The sequence below is a fragment of the Schistocerca gregaria genome, chromosome 3 (assembly GCF_023897955.1).
Source record: "Schistocerca gregaria isolate iqSchGreg1 chromosome 3, iqSchGreg1.2, whole genome shotgun sequence".
Classification (NCBI taxonomy): Eukaryota; Metazoa; Arthropoda; class Insecta; order Orthoptera; family Acrididae; genus Schistocerca; species Schistocerca gregaria.
Window position 1 is genome coordinate 679,776,221 of NC_064922.1, and position 26,124 is coordinate 679,802,344.

At 42.3% G+C, this 26,124-nt stretch overlaps 14 non-coding genes across 14 annotated transcripts; all 14 read right to left on the reverse strand.

The window, feature by feature from the left end:
- Positions 1-1,416: 1,416 nt before the first annotated feature.
- Positions 1,417-1,535, reverse strand: LOC126357091 (U5 spliceosomal RNA). Its single transcript, XR_007566078.1, has one exon. It is a non-coding gene; the product is annotated as a U5 spliceosomal RNA (small nuclear RNA).
- A 936-nt stretch (positions 1,536-2,471) lies between these two features.
- LOC126356898 (small nucleolar RNA U3) lies at positions 2,472-2,678 on the reverse strand. The gene has a single exon (XR_007565907.1). It is a non-coding gene; the product is annotated as a small nucleolar RNA U3 (small nucleolar RNA).
- A 2,571-nt stretch (positions 2,679-5,249) lies between these two features.
- Positions 5,250-5,368, reverse strand: LOC126357093 (U5 spliceosomal RNA). Its single transcript, XR_007566079.1, has one exon. It is a non-coding gene; the product is annotated as a U5 spliceosomal RNA (small nuclear RNA).
- A 936-nt stretch (positions 5,369-6,304) lies between these two features.
- LOC126356899 (small nucleolar RNA U3) lies at positions 6,305-6,511 on the reverse strand. The gene has a single exon (XR_007565908.1). It is a non-coding gene; the product is annotated as a small nucleolar RNA U3 (small nucleolar RNA).
- A 2,571-nt stretch (positions 6,512-9,082) lies between these two features.
- Positions 9,083-9,201, reverse strand: LOC126357095 (U5 spliceosomal RNA). The gene has a single exon (XR_007566080.1). It is a non-coding gene; the product is annotated as a U5 spliceosomal RNA (small nuclear RNA).
- Positions 9,202-10,137: 936 nt separating this feature from the next.
- Positions 10,138-10,344, reverse strand: LOC126356900 (small nucleolar RNA U3). The gene has a single exon (XR_007565909.1). It is a non-coding gene; the product is annotated as a small nucleolar RNA U3 (small nucleolar RNA).
- A 2,569-nt stretch (positions 10,345-12,913) lies between these two features.
- On the reverse strand, positions 12,914-13,032 carry LOC126357096 (U5 spliceosomal RNA). Its single transcript, XR_007566081.1, has one exon. It is a non-coding gene; the product is annotated as a U5 spliceosomal RNA (small nuclear RNA).
- Positions 13,033-13,968: 936 nt separating this feature from the next.
- LOC126356943 (small nucleolar RNA U3) lies at positions 13,969-14,175 on the reverse strand. The gene has a single exon (XR_007565948.1). It is a non-coding gene; the product is annotated as a small nucleolar RNA U3 (small nucleolar RNA).
- Positions 14,176-16,744: 2,569 nt separating this feature from the next.
- On the reverse strand, positions 16,745-16,863 carry LOC126357097 (U5 spliceosomal RNA). Its single transcript, XR_007566082.1, has one exon. It is a non-coding gene; the product is annotated as a U5 spliceosomal RNA (small nuclear RNA).
- Positions 16,864-17,799: 936 nt separating this feature from the next.
- LOC126356944 (small nucleolar RNA U3) lies at positions 17,800-18,006 on the reverse strand. The gene has a single exon (XR_007565949.1). It is a non-coding gene; the product is annotated as a small nucleolar RNA U3 (small nucleolar RNA).
- A 2,569-nt stretch (positions 18,007-20,575) lies between these two features.
- Positions 20,576-20,694, reverse strand: LOC126357098 (U5 spliceosomal RNA). The gene has a single exon (XR_007566083.1). It is a non-coding gene; the product is annotated as a U5 spliceosomal RNA (small nuclear RNA).
- Positions 20,695-21,630: 936 nt separating this feature from the next.
- LOC126356946 (small nucleolar RNA U3) lies at positions 21,631-21,837 on the reverse strand. Its single transcript, XR_007565950.1, has one exon. It is a non-coding gene; the product is annotated as a small nucleolar RNA U3 (small nucleolar RNA).
- A 2,569-nt stretch (positions 21,838-24,406) lies between these two features.
- LOC126357099 (U5 spliceosomal RNA) lies at positions 24,407-24,525 on the reverse strand. Its single transcript, XR_007566084.1, has one exon. It is a non-coding gene; the product is annotated as a U5 spliceosomal RNA (small nuclear RNA).
- A 936-nt stretch (positions 24,526-25,461) lies between these two features.
- LOC126356992 (small nucleolar RNA U3) lies at positions 25,462-25,668 on the reverse strand. The gene has a single exon (XR_007565990.1). It is a non-coding gene; the product is annotated as a small nucleolar RNA U3 (small nucleolar RNA).
- Positions 25,669-26,124: the final 456 nt, after the last annotated feature.

Genomic DNA, 26,124 nt, shown 5'->3' on the forward strand with positions numbered 1-26,124 from the left:
CTTAATTCCACAGAAATTTAGGAGTAACAGTGGTTGCCTGACATTTTCATACATACTCAAATAGCTACTTCTATGCACTTCACACAATGTTCTCATCATGTTCCACCAGAGAACACAGTTATCACTATGAATGGATTCTGGTAAAAGAGCCTTCAAACCACAAACAGCCTGATCAAAGTGATTATCTCCACATCCTCTGCCAATATCATGTCACTCTATACCTGAGGAGGGAAACTACAATGCAGGGGAAGGAGCTTCGTTGTGAGCACTGTCCTGGTATTTCATCATTAACTCTTCTCAAGCCAAGTATGCACCACCTCTGTGTATGGCTGGGTCAATCAAAAAAGACAAGCAGCATCAACAACTCACAGGACACTATGAACATTTTTACCATTATCTGCACCACCTTCCACTGATTTACTGAAGAAGAAACTGCAAAGTCTGGCCAATTTTGTACACCAGTAATCTTGAAAACATTGGAGTCAACAGCAGATACATAGTTTCCAAGACTGTACCTAGGAACAACCCTTCAATTTCAAGATTTACATCTCACTGAGGCACATCACATCATACCCAAACTACACCTAGCAGGAAATTGCTACTCTATTCATTTCCAGCTATCTATGTCATATTCAACAAATGTCTCCCTCCCACCTACATCTTCTACAAAACTGAGTACATTGTTATGAACAAACAACCAATGCCATATTATGGCAACAATCCAGTGCCACTATTATCCACTCTCTTGAAAACAATTGAAATACTCATCCTGACCAACTATCCACCATCTTCAACCCAAATCTCACTCACACCATACCCACAAATCACAAACTTGTGCAGTAAAAATAATTTTGGGTTTCAAAACTCAATCTACTAATCACATACCAGTATTACTTACAACGCCTATCATTCATCATTCACTTCCAAATATCAGCTTATATGCTGTTGTGCAATTAAAGTGCAAATAAACACTAAACCATATAGCACTGAGGTATAGAAAGCGTTCACCAAGAGTTTCCACAATTATGCCTCTTGTGCCTCACACACACACAAATGTAACAACTCTTCACAATACAAAGCATTCACCTTCACCTCTGCACAATATTGCCTGCCATACATTATCGCAAGCACCACTCACATTACAATTCCTTTATGCTATTTCCAGATTAGTCTCCTGCCATTTATACAACTCAGACATTAAATAGCTCTCTTTCTCTTTACACTATCGTCTAACACACTGCACGCCATTTCAGGGCAAATGTACTTGTTTCATTATACTGCGACATGGCCTGTTACAATTTCAAATCAAGCAAAAACATCTACCTGATCCAACGTGCTCCGCTACTCCACACAACACAATCTACCTCTTCCTATTTACGCACATTATTGCTTACATTACGTTTTACTTGTGATTGTGGCTCAGCAATAGCCGAGCACTACGAAAAATACATTACAGACTCATTTAATGTTCCCCTCCACGGAAATCTTTAGTAAAAGGCGAAAGATTTATTCGATTTGAAGGGAAACCAGAGTGCCGATCAACGCACTCACTTCCATACTTATGGCTGCTTCTCTAGTACTTCTGCGCGAGAACGCGGAAAATTCTTTCCCTCTTGTCCAATTCTCTACCGTCAACAGACTTCCAGTGTTATGCAAGCACAAACCGCAAAACTAACTGCCAACGCTGAAATACGTGTCTGCCAAATGAGGTCGCTATTACTCTTTACATAACTATTTTCATCATTTCTGTCACCATCCAAGCTGCTTCATTACCTCACCTGCCGCCAGATGGCAGCACGCCTAATTCCTGTCGGCGACCCACCGTTTGACATACAACGTTCGGCACACAACTGCCCGCAGTGCTCTGCATCTAACACTAATCTCTCTCCTCCCCACCACACTCGTTCACTGAAAAGACTGACAACTAGATAGTTCTTTGTACGCGAAACTAGGCCACATCAGACGCAACGTGTATGTAGATGTGTAGTGCAAGGGAAATATCCCCTGCTCCCACACAACTAATACTAGCTGACAACAGAAACAAAATTTCTGTCGATAGTATTTGAACCAGTCTTATTCATTTGTGAATTTCATGCATTCCTTCTTGCTGGTAACAGTGCCTTGCAAATCACTCAATTCATGTTTTCTAGCCAAACGTGCTGCTCCTGATTGTTTCGTACATCATGCATTAGTGGTCATTATCAAGACTGTGTTGTGTGTCAGCTTTTTATGGTCATCAATTGCACTCTGCTTGTGCTGCTCACTCATTCTTGTAACTCAAAGTACGTCGTTGTCATCCAATCCTAGCACTTGCAGCAGGACAAATCAACTGGCTCGTCACCGTGCCACTCGGGAAACTTCCGCAAGGCTTTCATGACATGTCGCAATCAAAGTCCTTCCACAACATTTCTGCAACGCGGCGGGTCACGATACCGAAAGTATGACTTATGCTTCTGATCTATAATAAAACCACCACTCGGAAAGCGCTACTCCCTTCCCACATCCCTCAGAATGTGGTGAACGATCATCGATTACAACCAAGATGCAATGAATCTCGGTCGCATGCCTCACGCTCAGGGACAGTGCTACCACTCATCATCGTGGTTGCGTCTACTCCAGCTTTGAACTAGAGAGAGTTGAAGACATACTACAGAAATGATCCTGTGAAGTATGATCTTGCTTGCAAGCTATCACCGCTCGCTACTTATGCCACGAGACCGTCAACACGCCCTACGAGAATACGACACACTCTTCACATTCGCGATTTACTTATCGAAGAATTACTTAAGCTCGGACATTCTGCAAAGAACCTAGTTCTACTCCTATTTGGCCGCCATGATCTAACCTTTCCTCACTCAACTATTCTGTGCGCTACCAGTGCTTTTTGCATCCGAAATCAGAGACCATTGCCTCAGGCGAGACTGTATGTAAACACCGCTTGCAGCTCCGGCCGCTAGATGGGGGCCTGGGGCACATACAGTAGCATTCTATGGCGCAAGCAGACATGCCAAATAGTCACTGAAAGAGAAACACACAAGAGGGCAGTCATAGGACACTTGTGCTTTCTTTAAAACCGCCTCTCTCTTCGAAAATTTTCGCACCGCAATAGCGTATTCACCTCGCCCTAACAGTGCCAACTCTTGTCGATATTTGGCCACTTCCTCTTTCGTTTCACCTTGCGTCTTACTTGATACCCCGCCCAACAGCTGCTGATACACGCTACACGCAATTAATGTGTTTCTCTCTGTATCTCTTTTCGCCTACCACGAGTATTGCTTTTCCTCACATGGCAATTATGAAAACCCCCACAGCTAAACAAACACTTCCATTCAGCATCACGTCCATACTATCAGTCATACACCAGTAATTTCACAGCTACTTGCTCCACTAATACATTTCTTAATGTTACTGTTAAACAGATGAAGAATCAAAGTATACAACAAGTCTCTATGAACATCACTGTCAGGACATTATACGCATACCATGCCCATCTTTATGCTTCAACTATGATGGCCCATGTGCTATGAATAAAGAAATTTCTCATCAAATATCAAATAATTTTACAACTATATAACTACTCCGACTAGCCCCTTACTAAAACTCTAGATGTTTAGCAATCCCACCATCAATCTCAGAATAATCGCAAGCAGTGCTTTCATCCCATGAGCACTTCTTTGCAAACAAAACCACAAAACTACTTTTTATACTAGCTTCCTTGTCACAGTGAACAGGGAACTAATGCTAGTGCCCCAGTTTACTCAAAAACTTTTTCGCTTGCAACATATAAACAGCCAACTTGAACCTCTGGGATTTTCAAACACACACAGAAAACTTAATTCCACAGAAATTTAGGAGTAACAGTGGTTGCCTGACATTTTCATACATACTCAAATAGCTACTTCTATGCACTTCACACAATGTTCTCATCATGTTCCACCAGAGAACACAGTTATCACTATGAATGGATTCTGGTAAAAGAGCCTTCAAACCACAAACAGCCTGATCAAAGTGATTATCTCCACATCCTCTGCCAATATCATGTCACTCTATACCTGAGGAGGGAAACTACAATGCAGGGGAAGGAGCTTCGTTGTGAGCACTGTCCTGGTATTTCATCATTAACTCTTCTCAAGCCAAGTATGCACCACCTCTGTGTATGGCTGGGTCAATCAAAAAAGACAAGCAGCATCAACAACTCACAGGACACTATGAACATTTTTACCATTATCTGCACCACCTTCCACTGATTTACTGAAGAAGAAACTGCAAAGTCTGGCCAATTTTGTACACCAGTAATCTTGAAAACATTGGAGTCAACAGCAGATACATAGTTTCCAAGACTGTACCTAGGAACAACCCTTCAATTTCAAGATTTACATCTCACTGAGGCACATCACATCATACCCAAACTACACCTAGCAGGAAATTGCTACTCTATTCATTTCCAGCTATCTATGTCATATTCAACAAATGTCTCCCTCCCACCTACATCTTCTACAAAACTGAGTACATTGTTATGAACAAACAACCAATGCCATATTATGGCAACAATCCAGTGCCACTATTATCCACTCTCTTGAAAACAATTGAAATACTCATCCTGACCAACTATCCACCATCTTCAACCCAAATCTCACTCACACCATACCCACAAATCACAAACTTGTGCAGTAAAAATAATTTTGGGTTTCAAAACTCAATCTACTAATCACATACCAGTATTACTTACAACGCCTATCATTCATCATTCACTTCCAAATATCAGCTTATATGCTGTTGTGCAATTAAAGTGCAAATAAACACTAAACCATATAGCACTGAGGTATAGAAAGCGTTCACCAAGAGTTTCCACAATTATGCCTCTTGTGCCTCACACACACACACAAATGTAACAACTCTTCACAATACAAAGCATTCACCTTCACCTCTGCACAATATTGCCTGCCATACATTATCGCAAGCACCACTCACATTACAATTCCTTTATGCTATTTCCAGATTAGTCTCCTGCCATTTATACAACTCAGACATTAAATAGCTCTCTTTCTCTTTACACTATCGTCTAACACACTGCACGCCATTTCAGGGCAAATGTACTTGTTTCATTATACTGCGACATGGCCTGTTACAATTTCAAATCAAGCAAAAACATCTACCTGATCCAACGTGCTCCGCTACTCCACACAACACAATCTACCTCTTCCTATTTACGCACATTATTGCTTACATTACGTTTTACTTGTGATTGTGGCTCAGCAATAGCCGAGCACTACGAAAAATACATTACAGACTCATTTAATGTTCCCCTCCACGGAAATCTTTAGTAAAAGGCGAAAGATTTATTCGATTTGAAGGGAAACCAGAGTGCCGATCAACGCACTCACTTCCATACTTATGGCTGCTTCTCTAGTACTTCTGCGCGAGAACGCGGAAAATTCTTTCCCTCTTGTCCACTTCTCTACCGTCAACAGACTTCCAGTGTTATGCAAGCACAAACCGCAAAACTAACTGCCAACGCTGAAATACGTGTCTGCCAAATGAGGTCGCTATTACTCTTTACATAACTATTTTCATCATTTCTGTCACCATCCAAGCTGCTTCATTACCTCACCTGCCGCCAGATGGCAGCACGCCTAATTCCTGTCGGCGACCCACCGTTTGACATACAACGTTCGGCACACAACTGCCCGCAGTGCTCTGCATCTAACACTAATCTCTCTCCTCCCCACCACACTCGTTCACTGAAAAAACTGACAACTAGATAGTTCTTTGTACGCGAAACTAGGCCACATCAGACGCAACGTGTATGTAGATGTGTAGTGCAAGGGAAATATCCCCTGCTCCCACACAACTAATACTAGCTGACAACAGAAACAAAATTTCTGTCGATAGTATTTGAACCAGTCTTATTCATTTGCGAAATTCATGCATTCCTTCTTGCTGGTAACAGTGCCTTGCAAATCACTCAATTCATGTTTTCTAGCCAAACGTGCTGCTCCTGATTGTTTCGTACATCATGCATTAGTGGTCATTATCAAGACTGTGTTGTGTGTCAGCTTTTTATGGTCATCAATTGCACTCTGCTTGTGCTGCTCACTCATTCTTGTAACTCAAAGTACGTCGTTGTCATCCAATCCTAGCACTTGCAGCAGGACAAATCAACTGGCTCGTCACCGTGCCACTCGGGAAACTTCCGCAAGGCTTTCATGACATGTCGCAATCAAAGTCCTTCCACAACATTTCTGCAACGCGGCGGGTCACGATACCGAAAGTATGACTTATGCTTCTGATCTATAATAAAACCACCACTCGGAAAGCGCTACTCCCTTCCCACATCCCTCAGAATGTGGTGAACGATCATCGATTACAACCAAGATGCAATGAATCTCGGTCGCATGCCTCACGCTCAGGGACAGTGCTACCACTCATCATCGTGGTTGCGTCTACTCCAGCTTTGAACTAGAGAGAGTTGAAGACATACTACAGAAATGATCCTGTGAAGTATGATCTTGCTTGCAAGCTATCACCGCTCGCTACTTATGCCACGAGACCGTCAACACGCCCTACGAGAATACGACACACTCTTCACATTCGCGATTTACTTATCGAAGAATTACTTAAGCTCGGACATTCTGCAAAGAACCTAGTTCTACTCCTATTTGGCCGCCATGATCTAACCTTTCCTCACTCAACTATTCTGTGCGCTACCAGTGCTTTTTGCATCCGAAATCAGAGACCATTGCCTCAGGCGAGACTGTATGTAAACACCGCTTGCAGCTCCGGCCGCTAGATGGGGGCCTGGGGCACATACAGTAGCATTCTATGGCGCAAGCAGACATGCCAAATAGTCACTGAAAGAGAAACACACAAGAGGGCAGTCATAGGACACTTGTGCTTTCTTTAAAACCGCCTCTCTCTTCGAAAATTTTCGCACCGCAATAGCGTATTCACCTCGCCCTAACAGTGCCAACTCTTGTCGATATTTGGCCACTTCCTCTTTCGTTTCACCTTGCGTCTTACTTGATACCCCGCCCAACAGCTGCTGATACACGCTACACGCAATTAATGTGTTTCTCTCTGTATCTCTTTTCGCCTACCACGAGTATTGCTTTTCCTCACATGGCAATTATGAAAACCCCCACAGCTAAACAAACACTTCCATTCAGCATCACGTCCATACTATCAGTCATACACCAGTAATTTCACAGCTACTTGCTCCACTAATACATTTCTTAATGTTACTGTTAAACAGATGAAGAATCAAAGTATACAACAAGTCTCTATGAACATCACTGTCAGGACATTATACGCATACCATGCCCATCTTTATGCTTCAACTATGATGGCCCATGTGCTATGAATAAAGAAATTTCTCATCAAATATCAAATAATTTTACAACTATATAACTACTCCGACTAGCCCCTTACTAAAACTCTAGATGTTTAGCAATCCCGCCATCAATCTCAGAATAATCGCAAGCAGTGCTTTCATCCCATGAGCACTTCTTTGCAAACAAAACCACAAAACTACTTTTTATACTAGCTTCCTTGTCACAGTGAACAGGGAACTAATGCTAGTGCCCCAGTTTACTCAAAAACTTTTTCGCTTGCAACATATAAACAGCCAACTTGAACCTCTGGGATTTTCAAACACACACAGAAAACTTAATTCCACAGAAATTTAGGAGTAACAGTGGTTGCCTGACATTTTCATACATACTCAAATAGCTACTTCTATGCACTTCACACAATGTTCTCATCATGTTCCACCAGAGAACACAGTTATCACTATGAATGGATTCTGGTAAAAGAGCCTTCAAACCACAAACAGCCTGATCAAAGTGATTATCTCCACATCCTCTGCCAATATCATGTCACTCTATACCTGAGGAGGGAAACTACAATGCAGGGGAAGGAGCTTCGTTGTGAGCACTGTCCTGGTATTTCATCATTAACTCTTCTCAAGCCAAGTATGCACCACCTCTGTGTATGGCTGGGTCAATCAAAAAAGACAAGCAGCATCAACAACTCACAGGACACTATGAACATTTTTACCATTATCTGCACCACCTTCCACTGATTTACTGAAGAAGAAACTGCAAAGTCTGGCCAATTTTGTACACCAGTAATCTTGAAAACATTGGAGTCAACAGCAGATACATAGTTTCCAAGACTGTACCTAGGAACAACCCTTCAATTTCAAGATTTACATCTCACTGAGGCACATCACATCATACCCAAACTACACCTAGCAGGAAATTGCTACTCTATTCATTTCCAGCTATCTATGTCATATTCAACAAATGTCTCCCTCCCACCTACATCTTCTACAAAACTGAGTACATTGTTATGAACAAACAACCAATGCCATATTATGGCAACAATCCAGTGCCACTATTATCCACTCTCTTGAAAACAATTGAAATACTCATCCTGACCAACTATCCACCATCTTCAACCCAAATCTCACTCACACCATACCCACAAATCACAAACTTGTGCAGTAAAAATAATTTTGGGTTTCAAAACTCAATCTACTAATCACATACCAGTATTACTTACAACGCCTATCATTCATCATTCACTTCCAAATATCAGCTTATATGCTGTTGTGCAATTAAAGTGCAAATAAACACTAAACCATATAGCACTGAGGTATAGAAAGCGTTCACCAAGAGTTTCCACAATTATGCCTCTTGTGCCTCACACACACACACAAATGTAACAACTCTTCACAATACAAAGCATTCACCTTCACCTCTGCACAATATTGCCTGCCATACATTATCGCAAGCACCACTCACATTACAATTCCTTTATGCTATTTCCAGATTAGTCTCCTGCCATTTATACAACTCAGACATTAAATAGCTCTCTTTCTCTTTACACTATCGTCTAACACACTGCACGCCATTTCAGGGCAAATGTACTTGTTTCATTATACTGCGACATGGCCTGTTACAATTTCAAATCAAGCAAAAACATCTACCTGATCCAACGTGCTCCGCTACTCCACACAACACAATCTACCTCTTCCTATTTACGCACATTATTGCTTACATTACGTTTTACTTGTGATTGTGGCTCAGCAATAGCCGAGCACTACGAAAAATACATTACAGACTCATTTAATGTTCCCCTCCACGGAAATCTTTAGTAAAAGGCGAAAGATTTATTCGATTTGAAGGGAAACCAGAGTGCCGATCAACGCACTCACTTCCATACTTATGGCTGCTTCTCTAGTACTTCTGCGCGAGAACGCGGAAAATTCTTTCCCTCTTGTCCACTTCTCTACCGTCAACAGACTTCCAGTGTTATGCAAGCACAAACCGCAAAACTAACTGCCAACGCTGAAATACGTGTCTGCCAAATGAGGTCGCTATTACTCTTTACATAACTATTTTCATCATTTCTGTCACCATCCAAGCTGCTTCATTACCTCACCTGCCGCCAGATGGCAGCACGCCTAATTCCTGTCGGCGACCCACCGTTTGACATACAACGTTCGGCACACAACTGCCCGCAGTGCTCTGCATCTAACACTAATCTCTCTCCTCCCCACCACACTCGTTCACTGAAAAAACTGACAACTAGATAGTTCTTTGTACGCGAAACTAGGCCACATCAGACGCAACGTGTATGTAGATGTGTAGTGCAAGGGAAATATCCCCTGCTCCCACACAACTAATACTAGCTGACAACAGAAACAAAATTTCTGTCGATAGTATTTGAACCAGTCTTATTCATTTGCGAAATTCATGCATTCCTTCTTGCTGGTAACAGTGCCTTGCAAATCACTCAATTCATGTTTTCTAGCCAAACGTGCTGCTCCTGATTGTTTCGTACATCATGCATTAGTGGTCATTATCAAGACTGTGTTGTGTGTCAGCTTTTTATGGTCATCAATTGCACTCTGCTTGTGCTGCTCACTCATTCTTGTAACTCAAAGTACGTCGTTGTCATCCAATCCTAGCACTTGCAGCAGGACAAATCAACTGGCTCGTCACCGTGCCACTCGGGAAACTTCCGCAAGGCTTTCATGACATGTCGCAATCAAAGTCCTTCCACAACATTTCTGCAACGCGGCGGGTCACGATACCGAAAGTATGACTTATGCTTCTGATCTATAATAAAACCACCACTCGGAAAGCGCTACTCCCTTCCCACATCCCTCAGAATGTGGTGAACGATCATCGATTACAACCAAGATGCAATGAATCTCGGTCGCATGCCTCACGCTCAGGGACAGTGCTACCACTCATCATCGTGGTTGCGTCTACTCCAGCTTTGAACTAGAGAGAGTTGAAGACATACTACAGAAATGATCCTGTGAAGTATGATCTTGCTTGCAAGCTATCACCGCTCGCTACTTATGCCACGAGACCGTCAACACGCCCTACGAGAATACGACACACTCTTCACATTCGCGATTTACTTATCGAAGAATTACTTAAGCTCGGACATTCTGCAAAGAACCTAGTTCTACTCCTATTTGGCCGCCATGATCTAACCTTTCCTCACTCAACTATTCTGTGCGCTACCAGTGCTTTTTGCATCCGAAATCAGAGACCATTGCCTCAGGCGAGACTGTATGTAAACACCGCTTGCAGCTCCGGCCGCTAGATGGGGGCCTGGGGCACATACAGTAGCATTCTATGGCGCAAGCAGACATGCCAAATAGTCACTGAAAGAGAAACACACAAGAGGGCAGTCATAGGACACTTGTGCTTTCTTTAAAACCGCCTCTCTCTTCGAAAATTTTCGCACCGCAATAGCGTATTCACCTCGCCCTAACAGTGCCAACTCTTGTCGATATTTGGCCACTTCCTCTTTCGTTTCACCTTGCGTCTTACTTGATACCCCGCCCAACAGCTGCTGATACACGCTACACGCAATTAATGTGTTTCTCTCTGTATCTCTTTTCGCCTACCACGAGTATTGCTTTTCCTCACATGGCAATTATGAAAACACCCACAGCTAAACAAACACTTCCATTCAGCATCACGTCCATACTATCAGTCATACACCAGTAATTTCACAGCTACTTGCTCCACTAATACATTTCTTAATGTTACTGTTAAACAGATGAAGAATCAAAGTATACAACAAGTCTCTATGAACATCACTGTCAGGACATTATACGCATACCATGCCCATCTTTATGCTTCAACTATGATGGCCCATGTGCTATGAATAAAGAAATTTCTCATCAAATATCAAATAATTTTACAACTATATAACTACTCCGACTAGCCCCTTACTAAAACTCTAGATGTTTAGCAATCCCGCCATCAATCTCAGAATAATCGCAAGCAGTGCTTTCATCCCATGAGCACTTCTTTGCAAACAAAACCACAAAACTACTTTTTATACTAGCTTCCTTGTCACAGTGAACAGGGAACTAATGCTAGTGCCCCAGTTTACTCAAAAACTTTTTCGCTTGCAACATATAAACAGCCAACTTGAACCTCTGGGATTTTCAAACACACACAGAAAACTTAATTCCACAGAAATTTAGGAGTAACAGTGGTTGCCTGACATTTTCATACATACTCAAATAGCTACTTCTATGCACTTCACACAATGTTCTCATCATGTTCCACCAGAGAACACAGTTATCACTATGAATGGATTCTGGTAAAAGAGCCTTCAAACCACAAACAGCCTGATCAAAGTGATTATCTCCACATCCTCTGCCAATATCATGTCACTCTATACCTGAGGAGGGAAACTACAATGCAGGGGAAGGAGCTTCGTTGTGAGCACTGTCCTGGTATTTCATCATTAACTCTTCTCAAGCCAAGTATGCACCACCTCTGTGTATGGCTGGGTCAATCAAAAAAGACAAGCAGCATCAACAACTCACAGGACACTATGAACATTTTTACCATTATCTGCACCACCTTCCACTGATTTACTGAAGAAGAAACTGCAAAGTCTGGCCAATTTTGTACACCAGTAATCTTGAAAACATTGGAGTCAACAGCAGATACATAGTTTCCAAGACTGTACCTAGGAACAACCCTTCAATTTCAAGATTTACATCTCACTGAGGCACATCACATCATACCCAAACTACACCTAGCAGGAAATTGCTACTCTATTCATTTCCAGCTATCTATGTCATATTCAACAAATGTCTCCCTCCCACCTACATCTTCTACAAAACTGAGTACATTGTTATGAACAAACAACCAATGCCATATTATGGCAACAATCCAGTGCCACTATTATCCACTCTCTTGAAAACAATTGAAATACTCATCCTGACCAACTATCCACCATCTTCAACCCAAATCTCACTCACACCATACCCACAAATCACAAACTTGTGCAGTAAAAATAATTTTGGGTTTCAAAACTCAATCTACTAATCACATACCAGTATTACTTACAACGCCTATCATTCATCATTCACTTCCAAATATCAGCTTATATGCTGTTGTGCAATTAAAGTGCAAATAAACACTAAACCATATAGCACTGAGGTATAGAAAGCGTTCACCAAGAGTTTCCACAATTATGCCTCTTGTGCCTCACACACACACAAATGTAACAACTCTTCACAATACAAAGCATTCACCTTCACCTCTGCACAATATTGCCTGCCATACATTATCGCAAGCACCACTCACATTACAATTCCTTTATGCTATTTCCAGATTAGTCTCCTGCCATTTATACAACTCAGACATTAAATAGCTCTCTTTCTCTTTACACTATCGTCTAACACACTGCACGCCATTTCAGGGCAAATGTACTTGTTTCATTATACTGCGACATGGCCTGTTACAATTTCAAATCAAGCAAAAACATCTACCTGATCCAACGTGCTCCGCTACTCCACACAACACAATCTACCTCTTCCTATTTACGCACATTATTGCTTACATTACGTTTTACTTGTGATTGTGGCTCAGCAATAGCCGAGCACTACGAAAAATACATTACAGACTCATTTAATGTTCCCCTCCACGGAAATCTTTAGTAAAAGGCGAAAGATTTATTCGATTTGAAGGGAAACCAGAGTGCCGATCAACGCACTCACTTCCATACTTATGGCTGCTTCTCTAGTACTTCTGCGCGAGAACGCGGAAAATTCTTTCCCTCTTGTCCACTTCTCTACCGTCAACAGACTTCCAGTGTTATGCAAGCACAAACCGCAAAACTAACTGCCAACGCTGAAATACGTGTCTGCCAAATGAGGTCGCTATTACTCTTTACATAACTATTTTCATCATTTCTGTCACCATCCAAGCTGCTTCATTACCTCACCTGCCGCCAGATGGCAGCACGCCTAATTCCTGTCGGCGACCCACCGTTTGACATACAACGTTCGGCACACAACTGCCCGCAGTGCTCTGCATCTAACACTAATCTCTCTCCTCCCCACCACACTCGTTCACTGAAAAAACTGACAACTAGATAGTTCTTTGTACGCGAAACTAGGCCACATCAGACGCAACGTGTATGTAGATGTGTAGTGCAAGGGAAATATCCCCTGCTCCCACACAACTAATACTAGCTGACAACAGAAACAAAATTTCTGTCGATAGTATTTGAACCAGTCTTATTCATTTGCGAATTTCATGCATTCCTTCTTGCTGGTAACAGTGCCTTGCAAATCACTCAATTCATGTTTTCTAGCCAAACGTGCTGCTCCTGATTGTTTCGTACATCATGCATTAGTGGTCATTATCAAGACTGTGTTGTGTGTCAGCTTTTTATGGTCATCAATTGCACTCTGCTTGTGCTGCTCACTCATTCTTGTAACTCAAAGTACGTCGTTGTCATCCAATCCTAGCACTTGCAGCAGGACAAATCAACTGGCTCGTCACCGTGCCACTCGGGAAACTTCCGCAAGGCTTTCATGACATGTCGCAATCAAAGTCCTTCCACAACATTTCTGCAACGCGGCGGGTCACGATACCGAAAGTATGACTTATGCTTCTGATCTATAATAAAACCACCACTCGGAAAGCGCTACTCCCTTCCCACATCCCTCAGAATGTGGTGAACGATCATCGATTACAACCAAGATGCAATGAATCTCGGTCGCATGCCTCACGCTCAGGGACAGTGCTACCACTCATCATCGTGGTTGCGTCTACTCCAGCTTTGAACGAGAGAGAGTTGAAGACATACTACAGAAATGATCCTGTGAAGTATGATCTTGCTTGCAAGCTATCACCGCTCGCTACTTATGCCACGAGACCGTCAACACGCCCTACGAGAATACGACACACTCTTCACATTCGCGATTTACTTATCGAAGAATTACTTAAGCTCGGACATTCTGCAAAGAACCTAGTTCTACTCCTATTTGGCCGCCATGATCTAACCTTTCCTCACTCAACTATTCTGTGCGCTACCAGTGCTTTTTGCATCCGAAATCAGAGACCATTGCCTCAGGCGAGACTGTATGTAAACACCGCTTGCAGCTCCGGCCGCTAGATGGGGGCCTGGGGCACATACAGTAGCATTCTATGGCGCAAGCAGACATGCCAAATAGTCACTGAAAGAGAAACACACAAGAGGGCAGTCATAGGACACTTGTGCTTTCTTTAAAACCGCCTCTCTCTTCGAAAATTTTCGCACCGCAATAGCGTATTCACCTCGCCCTAACAGTGCCAACTCTTGTCGATATTTGGCCACTTCCTCTTTCGTTTCACCTTGCGTCTTACTTGATACCCCGCCCAACAGCTGCTGATACACGCTACACGCAATTAATGTGTTTCTCTCTGTATCTCTTTTCGCCTACCACGAGTATTGCTTTTCCTCACATGGCAATTATGAAAACACCCACAGCTAAACAAACACTTCCATTCAGCATCACGTCCATACTATCAGTCATACACCAGTAATTTCACAGCTACTTGCTCCACTAATACATTTCTTAATGTTACTGTTAAACAGATGAAGAATCAAAGTATACAACAAGTCTCTATGAACATCACTGTCAGGACATTATACGCATACCATGCCCATCTTTATGCTTCAACTATGATGGCCCATGTGCTATGAATAAAGAAATTTCTCATCAAATATCAAATAATTTTACAACTATATAACTACTCCGACTAGCCCCTTACTAAAACTCTAGATGTTTAGCAATCCCGCCATCAATCTCAGAATAATCGCAAGCAGTGCTTTCATCCCATGAGCACTTCTTTGCAAACAAAACCACAAAACTACTTTTTATACTAGCTTCCTTGTCACAGTGAACAGGGAACTAATGCTAGTGCCCCAGTTTACTCAAAAACTTTTTCGCTTGCAACATATAAACAGCCAACTTGAACCTCTGGGATTTTCAAACACACACAGAAAACTTAATTCCACAGAAATTTAGGAGTAACAGTGGTTGCCTGACATTTTCATACATACTCAAATAGCTACTTCTATGCACTTCACACAATGTTCTCATCATGTTCCACCAGAGAACACAGTTATCACTATGAATGGATTCTGGTAAAAGAGCCTTCAAACCACAAACAGCCTGATCAAAGTGATTATCTCCACATCCTCTGCCAATATCATGTCACTCTATACCTGAGGAGGGAAACTACAATGCAGGGGAAGGAGCTTCGTTGTGAGCACTGTCCTGGTATTTCATCATTAACTCTTCTCAAGCCAAGTATGCACCACCTCTGTGTATGGCTGGGTCAATCAAAAAAGACAAGCAGCATCAACAACTCACAGGACACTATGAACATTTTTACCATTATCTGCACCACCTTCCACTGATTTACTGAAGAAGAAACTGCAAAGTCTGGCCAATTTTGTACACCAGTAATCTTGAAAACATTGGAGTCAACAGCAGATACATAGTTTCCAAGACTGTACCTAGGAACAACCCTTCAATTTCAAGATTTACATCTCACTGAGGCACATCACATCATACCCAAACTACACCTAGCAGGAATTTGCTACTCTATTCATTTCCAGCTATCTATGTCATATTCAACAAATGTCTCCCTCCCACCTACATCTTCTACAAAACTGAGTACATTGTTATGAACAAACAACAAATGCCATATTATGGCAACAATCCAGTGCCACTATTATCCACTCTCTTGAAAACAATTGAAATACTCATCCTGACCAACTATCCACCATCTTCAACCCAAATCTCACTCACACCATACCCACAAATCACAAACTTGTGCAGTAAAAATAATTTTGGGTTTCAAAACTCAATCTACTAATCACATACCAGTATTACTTACAACGCCTATCATTCATCATTCACTTCCAAATATCAGCTTATATGCTGTTGTGCAATTAAAGTGCAAATAAACACTAAACCATATAGCACTGAGGTATAGAAAGCGTTCACCAAGAGTTTCCACAATTATGCCTCTTGTGCCTCACACACACACAAATGTAACAACTCTTCACAATACAAAGCATTCACCTTCACCTCTGCACAATATTGCCTGCCATACATTATCGCAAGCACCACTCACATTACAATTCCTTTATGCTATTTCCAGATTAGTCTCCTGCCATTTATACAACTCAGACATTAAATAGCTCTCTTTCTCTTTACACTATCGTCTAACACACTGCACGCCATTTCAGGGCAAATGTACTTGTTTCATTATACTGCGACATGGCCTGTTACAATTTCAAATCAAGCAAAAACATCTACCTGATCCAACGTGCTCCGCTACTCCACACAACACAATCTACCTCTTCCTATTTACGCACATTATTGCTTACATTACGTTTTACTTGTGATTGTGGCTCAGCAATAGCCGAGCACTACGAAAAATACATTACAGACTCATTTAATGTTCCCCTCCACGGAAATCTTTAGTAAAAGGCGAAAGATTTATTCGATTTGAAGGGAAACCAGAGTGCCGATCAACGCACTCACTTCCATACTTATGGCTGCTTCTCTAGTACTTCTGCGCGAGAACGCGGAAAATTCTTTCCCTCTTGTCCACTTCTCTACCGTCAACAGACTTCCAGTGTTATGCAAGCACAAACCGCAAAACTAACTGCCAACGCTGAAATACGTGTCTGCCAAATGAGGTCGCTATTACTCTTTACATAACTATTTTCATCATTTCTGTCACCATCCAAGCTGCTTCATTACCTCACCTGCCGCCAGATGGCAGCACGCCTAATTCCTGTCGGCGACCCACCGTTTGACATACAACGTTCGGCACACAACTGCCCGCAGTGCTCTGCATCTAACACTAATCTCTCTCCTCCCCATCACACTCGTTCACTGAAAAAACTGACAACTAGATAGTTCTTTGTACGCGAAACTAGGCCACATCAGACGCAACGTGTATGTAGATGTGTAGTGCAAGGGAAATATCCCCTGCTCCCACACAACTAATACTAGCTGACAACAGAAACAAAATTTCTGTCGATAGTATTTGAACCAGTCTTATTCATTTGCGAATTTCATGCATTCCTTCTTGCTGGTAACAGTGCCTTGCAAATCACTCAATTCATGTTTTCTAGCCAAACGTGCTGCTCCTGATTGTTTCGTACATCATGCATTAGTGGTCATTATCAAGACTGTGTTGTGTGTCAGCTTTTTATGGTCATCAATTGCACTCTGCTTGTGCTGCTCACTCATTCTTGTAACTCAAAGTACGTCGTTGTCATCCAATCCTAGCACTTGCAGCAGGACAAATCAACTGGCTCGTCACCGTGCCACTCGGGAAACTTCCGCAAGGCTTTCATGACATGTCGCAATCAAAGTCCTTCCACAACATTTCTGCAACGCGGCGGGTCACGATACCGAAAGTATGACTTATGCTTCTGATCTATAATAAAACCACCACTCGGAAAGCGCTACTCCCTTCCCACATCCCTCAGAATGTGGTGAACGATCATCGATTACAACCAAGATGCAATGAATCTCGGTCGCATGCCTCACGCTCAGGGACAGTGCTACCACTCATCATCGTGGTTGCGTCTACTCCAGCTTTGAACGAGAGAGAGTTGAAGACATACTACAGAAATGATCCTGTGAAGTATGATCTTGCTTGCAAGCTATCACCGCTCGCTACTTATGCCACGAGACCGTCAACACGCCCTACGAGAATACGACACACTCTTCACATTCGCGATTTACTTATCGAAGAATTACTTAAGCTCGGACATTCTGCAAAGAACCTAGTTCTACTCCTATTTGGCCGCCATGATCTAACCTTTCCTCACTCAACTATTCTGTGCGCTACCAGTGCTTTTTGCATCCGAAATCAGAGACCATTGCCTCAGGCGAGACTGTATGTAAACACCGCTTGCAGCTCCGGCCGCTAGATGGGGGCCTGGGGCACATACAGTAGCATTCTATGGCGCAAGCAGACATGCCAAATAGTCACTGAAAGAGAAACACACAAGAGGGCAGTCATAGGACACTTGTGCTTTCTTTAAAACCGCCTCTCTCTTCGAAAATTTTCGCACCGCAATAGCGTATTCACCTCGCCCTAACAGTGCCAACTCTTGTCGATATTTGGCCACTTCCTCTTTCGTTTCACCTTGCGTCTTACTTGATACCCCGCCCAACAGCTGCTGATACACGCTACACGCAATTAATGTGTTTCTCTCTGTATCTCTTTTCGCCTACCACGAGTATTGCTTTTCCTCACATGGCAATTATGAAAACACCCACAGCTAAACAAACACTTCCATTCAGCATCACGTCCATACTATCAGTCATACACCAGTAATTTCACAGCTACTTGCTCCACTAATACATTTCTTAATGTTACTGTTAAACAGATGAAGAATCAAAGTATACAACAAGTCTCTATGAACATCACTGTCAGGACATTATACGCATACCATGCCCATCTTTATGCTTCAACTATGATGGCCCATGTGCTATGAATAAAGAAATTTCTCATCAAATATCAAATAATTTTACAACTATATAACTACTCCGACTAGCCCCTTACTAAAACTCTAGATGTTTAGCAATCCCGCCATCAATCTCAGAATAATCGCAAGCAGTGCTTTCATCCCATGAGCACTTCTTTGCAAACAAAACCACAAAACTACTTTTTATACTAGCTTCCTTGTCACAGTGAACAGGGAACTAATGCTAGTGCCCCAGTTTACTCAAAAACTTTTTCGCTTGCAACATATAAACAGCCAACTTGAACCTCTGGGATTTTCAAACACACACAGAAAACTTAATTCCACAGAAATTTAGGAGTAACAGTGGTTGCCTGACATTTTCATACATACTCAAATAGCTACTTCTATGCACTTCACACAATGTTCTCATCATGTTCCACCAGAGAACACAGTTATCACTATGAATGGATTCTGGTAAAAGAGCCTTCAAACCACAAACAGCCTGATCAAAGTGATTATCTCCACATCCTCTGCCAATATCATGTCACTCTATACCTGAGGAGGGAAACTACAATGCAGGGGAAGGAGCTTCGTTGTGAGCACTGTCCTGGTATTTCATCATTAACTCTTCTCAAGCCAAGTATGCACCACCTCTGTGTATGGCTGGGTCAATCAAAAAAGACAAGCAGCATCAACAACTCACAGGACACTATGAACATTTTTACCATTATCTGCACCACCTTCCACTGATTTACTGAAGAAGAAACTGCAAAGTCTGGCCAATTTTGTACACCAGTAATCTTGAAAACATTGGAGTCAACAGCAGATACATAGTTTCCAAGACTGTACCTAGGAACAACCCTTCAATTTCAAGATTTACATCTCACTGAGGCACATCACATCATACCCAAACTACACCTAGCAGGAAATTGCTACTCTATTCATTTCCAGCTATCTATGTCATATTCAACAAATGTCTCCCTCCCACCTACATCTTCTACAAAACTGAGTACATTGTTATGAACAAACAACCAATGCCATATTATGGCAACAATCCAGTGCCACTATTATCCACTCTCTTGAAAACAATTGAAATACTCATCCTGACCAACTATCCACCATCTTCAACCCAAATCTCACTCACACCATACCCACAAATCACAAACTTGTGCAGTAAAAATAATTTTGGGTTTCAAAACTCAATCTACTAATCACATACCAGTATTACTTACAACGCCTATCATTCATCATTCACTTCCAAATATCAGCTTATATGCTGTTGTGCAATTAAAGTGCAAATAAACACTAAACCATATAGCACTGAGGTATAGAAAGCGTTCACCAAGAGTTTCCACAATTATGCCTCTTGTGCCTCACACACACACAAATGTAACAACTCTTCACAATACAAAGCATTCACCTTCACCTCTGCACAATATTGCCTGCCATACATTATCGCAAGCACCACTCACATTACAATTCCTTTATGCTATTTCCAGATTAGTCTCCTGCCATTTATACAACTCAGACATTAAATAGCTCTCTTTCTCTTTACACTATCGTCTAACACACTGCACGCCATTTCAGGGCAAATGTACTTGTTTCATTATACTGCGACATGGCCTGTTACAATTTCAAATCAAGCAAAAACATCTACCTGATCCAACGTGCTCCGCTACTCCACACAACACAATCTACCTCTTCCTATTTACGCACATTATTGCTTACATTACGTTTTACTTGTGATTGTGGCTCAGCAATAGCCGAGCACTACGAAAAATACATTACAGACTCATTTAATGTTCCCCTCCACGGAAATCTTTAGTAAAAGGCGAAAGATTTATTCGATTTGAAGGGAAACCAGAGTGCCGATCAACGCACTCACTTCCATACTTATGGCTGCTTCTCTAGTACTTCTGCGCGAGAACGCGGAAAATTCTTTCCCTCTTGTCCACTTCTCTACCGTCAACAGACTTCCAGTGTTATGCAAGCACAAACCGCAAAACTAACTGCCAACGCTGAAATACGTGTCTGCCAAATGAGGTCGCTATTACTCTTTACATAACTATTTTCATCATTTCTGTCACCATCCAAGCTGCTTCATTACCTCACCTGCCGCCAGATGGCAGCACGCCTAATTCCTGTCGGCGACCCACCGTTTGACATACAACGTTCGGCACACAACTGCCCGCAGTGCTCTGCATCTAACACTAATCTCTCTCCTCCCCACCACACTCGTTCACTGAAAAAACTGACAACTAGATAGTTCTTTGTACGCGAAACTAGGCCACATCAGACGCAACGTGTATGTAGATGTGTAGTGCAAGGGAAATATCCCCTGCTCCCACACAACTAATACTAGCTGACAACAGAAACAAAATTTCTGTCGATAGTATTTGAACCAGTCTTATTCATTTGCGAATTTCATGCATTCCTTCTTGCTGGTAACAGTGCCTTGCAAATCACTCAATTCATGTTTTCTAGCCAAACGTGCTGCTCCTGATTGTTTCGTACATCATGCATTAGTGGTCATTATCAAGACTGTGTTGTGTGTCAGCTTTTTATGGTCATCAATTGCACTCTGCTTGTGCTGCTCACTCATTCTTGTAACTCAAAGTACGTCGTTGTCATCCAATCCTAGCACTTGCAGCAGGACAAATCAACTGGCTCGTCACCGTGCCACTCGGGAAACTTCCGCAAGGCTTTCATGACATGTCGCAATCAAAGTCCTTCCACAACATTTCTGCAACGCGGCGGGTCACGATACCGAAAGTATGACTTATGCTTCTGATCTATAATAAAACCACCACTCGGAAAGCGCTACTCCCTTCCCACATCCCTCAGAATGTGGTGAACGATCATCGATTACAACCAAGATGCAATGAATCTCGGTCGCATGCCTCACGCTCAGGGACAGTGCTACCACTCATCATCGTGGTTGCGTCTACTCCAGCTTTGAACGAGAGAGAGTTGAAGACATACTACAGAAATGATCCTGTGAAGTATGATCTTGCTTGCAAGCTATCACCGCTCGCTACTTATGCCACGAGACCGTCAACACGCCCTACGAGAATACGACACACTCTTCACATTCGCGATTTACTTATCGAAGAATTACTTAAGCTCGGACATTCTGCAAAGAACCTAGTTCTACTCCTATTTGGCCGCCATGATCTAACCTTTCCTCACTCAACTATTCTGTGCGCTACCAGTGCTTTTTGCATCCGAAATCAGAGACCATTGCCTCAGGCGAGACTGTATGTAAACACCGCTTGCAGCTCCGGCCGCTAGATGGGGGCCTGGGGCACATACAGTAGCATTCTATGGCGCAAGCAGACATGCCAAATAGTCACTGAAAGAGAAACACACAAGAGGGCAGTCATAGGACACTTGTGCTTTCTTTAAAACCGCCTCTCTCTTCGAAAATTTTCGCACCGCAATAGCGTATTCACCTCGCCCTAACAGTGCCAACTCTTGTCGATATTTGGCCACTTCCTCTTTCGTTTCACCTTGCGTCTTACTTGATACCCCGCCCAACAGCTGCTGATACACGCTACACGCAATTAATGTGTTTCTCTCTGTATCTCTTTTCGCCTACCACGAGTATTGCTTTTCCTCACATGGCAATTATGAAAACACCCACAGCTAAACAAACACTTCCATTCAGCATCACGTCCATACTATCAGTCATACACCAGTAATTTCACAGCTACTTGCTCCACTAATACATTTCTTAATGTTACTGTTAAACAGATGAAGAATCAAAGTATACAACAAGTCTCTATGAACATCACTGTCAGGACATTATACGCATACCATGCCCATCTTTATGCTTCAACTATGATGGCCCATGTGCTATGAATAAAGAAATTTCTCATCAAATATCAAATAATTTTACAACTATATAACTACTCCGACTAGCCCCTTACTAAAACTCTAGATGTTTAGCAATCCCGCCATCAATCTCAGAATAATCGCAAGCAGTGCTTTCATCCCATGAGCACTTCTTTGCAAACAAAACCACAAAACTACTTTTTATACTAGCTTCCTTGTCACAGTGAACAGGGAACTAATGCTAGTGCCCCAGTTTACTCAAAAACTTTTTCGCTTGCAACATATAAACAGCCAACTTGAACCTCTGGGATTTTCAAACACACACAGAAAACTTAATTCCACAGAAATTTAGGAGTAACAGTGGTTGCCTGACATTTTCATACATACTCAAATAGCTACTTCTATGCACTTCACACAATGTTCTCATCATGTTCCACCAGAGAACACAGTTATCACTATGAATGGATTCTGGTAAAAGAGCCTTCAAACCACAAACAGCCTGATCAAAGTGATTATCTCCACATCCTCTGCCAATATCATGTCACTCTATACCTGAGGAGGGAAACTACAATGCAGGGGAAGGAGCTTCGTTGTGAGCACTGTCCTGGTATTTCATCATTAACTCTTCTCAAGCCAAGTATGCACCACCTCTGTGTATGGCTGGGTCAATCAAAAAAGACAAGCAGCATCAACAACTCACAGGACACTATGAACATTTTTACCATTATCTGCACCACCTTCCACTGATTTACTGAAGAAGAAACTGCAAAGTCTGGCCAATTTTGTACACCAGTAATCTTGAAAACATTGGAGTCAACAGCAGATACATAGTTTCCAAGACTGTACCTAGGAACAACCCTTCAATTTCAAGATTTACATCTCACTGAGGCACATCACATCATACCCAAACTACACCTAGCAGGAATTTGCTACTCTATTCATTTCCAGCTATCTATGTCATATTCAACAAATGTCTCCCTCCCACCTACATCTTCTACAAAACTGAGTACATTGTTATGAACAAACAACAAATGCCATATTATGGCAACAATCCAGTGCCACTATTATCCACTCTCTTGAAAACAATTGAAATACTCATCCTGACCAACTATCCACCATCTTCAACCCAAATCTCACTCACACCATACCCACAAATCACAAACTTGTGCAGTAAAAATAATTTTGGGTTTCAAAACTCAATCTACTAATCACATACCAGTATTACTTACAACGCCTATCATTCATCATTCACTTCCAAATATCAGCTTATATGCTGTTGTGCAATTAAAGTGCAAATAAACACTAAACCATATAGCACTGAGGTATAGAAAGCGTTCACCAAGAGTTTCCACAATTATGCCTCTTGTGCCTCACACACACACAAATGTAACAACTCTTCACAATACAAAGCATTCACCTTCACCTCTGCACAATATTGCCTGCCATACATTATCGCAAGCACCACTCACATTACAATTCCTTTATGCTATTTCCAGATTAGTCTCCTGCCATTTATACAACTCAGACATTAAATAGCTCTCTTTCTCTTTACACTATCGTCTAACACACTGCACGCCATTTCAGGGCAAATGTACTTGTTTCATTATACTGCGACATGGCCTGTTACAATTTCAAATCAAGCAAAAACATCTACCTGATCCAACGTGCTCCGCTACTCCACACAACACAATCTACCTCTTCCTATTTACGCACATTATTGCTTACATTACGTTTTACTTGTGATTGTGGCTCAGCAATAGCCGAGCACTACGAAAAATACATTACAGACTCATTTAATGTTCCCCTCCACGGAAATCTTTAGTAAAAGGCGAAAGATTTATTCGATTTGAAGGGAAACCAGAGTGCCGATCAACGCACTCACTTCCATACTTATGGCTGCTTCTCTAGTACTTCTGCGCGAGAACGCGGAAAATTCTTTCCCTCTTGTCCACTTCTCTACCGTCAACAGACTTCCAGTGTTATGCAAGCACAAACCGCAAAACTAACTGCCAACGCTGAAATACGTGTCTGCCAAATGAGGTCGCTATTACTCTTTACATAACTATTTTCATCATTTCTGTCACCATCCAAGCTGCTTCATTACCTCACCTGCCGCCAGATGGCAGCACGCCTAATTCCTGTCGGCGACCCACCGTTTGACATACAACGTTCGGCACACAACTGCCCGCAGTGCTCTGCATCTAACACTAATCTCTCTCCTCCCCATCACACTCGTTCACTGAAAAAACTGACAACTAGATAGTTCTTTGTACGCGAAACTAGGCCACATCAGACGCAACGTGTATGTAGATGTGTAGTGCAAGGGAAATATCCCCTGCTCCCACACAACTAATACTAGCTGACAACAGAAACAAAATTTCTGTCGATAGTATTTGAACCAGTCTTATTCATTTGCGAATTTCATGCATTCCTTCTTGCTGGTAACAGTGCCTTGCAAATCACTCAATTCATGTTTTCTAGCCAAACGTGCTGCTCCTGATTGTTTCGTACATCATGCATTAGTGGTCATTATCAAGACTGTGTTGTGTGTCAGCTTTTTATGGTCATCAATTGCACTCTGCTTGTGCTGCTCACTCATTCTTGTAACTCAAAGTACGTCGTTGTCATCCAATCCTAGCACTTGCAGCAGGACAAATCAACTGGCTCGTCACCGTGCCACTCGGGAAACTTCCGCAAGGCTTTCATGACATGTCGCAATCAAAGTCCTTCCACAACATTTCTGCAACGCGGCGGGTCACGATACCGAAAGTATGACTTATGCTTCTGATCTATAATAAAACCACCACTCGGAAAGCGCTACTCACTTCCCACATCCCTCAGAATGTGGTGAACGATCATCGATTACAACCAAGATGCAATGAATCTCGGTCGCATGCCTCACGCTCAGGGACAGTGCTACCACTCATCATCGTGGTTGCGTCTACTCCAGCTTTGAACGAGAGAGAGTTGAAGACATACTACAGAAATGATCCTGTGAAGTATGATCTTGCTTGCAAGCTATCACCGCTCGCTACTTATGCCACGAGACCGTCAACACGCCCTACGAGAATACGACACACTCTTCACATTCGCGATTTACTTATCGAAGAATTACTTAAGCTCGGACATTCTGCAAAGAACCTAGTTCTACTCCTATTTGGCCGCCATGATCTAACCTTTCCTCACTCAACTATTCTGTGCGCTACCAGTGCTTTTTGCATCCGAAATCAGAGACCATTGCCTCAGGCGAGACTGTATGTAAACACCGCTTGCAGCTCCGGCCGCTAGATGGGGGCCTGGGGCACATACAGTAGCATTCTATGGCGCAAGCAGACATGCCAAATAGTCACTGAAAGAGAAACACACAAGAGGGCAGTCATAGGACACTTGTGCTTTCTTTAAAACCGCCTCTCTCTTCGAAAATTTTCGCACCGCAATAGCGTATTCACCTCGCCCTAACAGTGC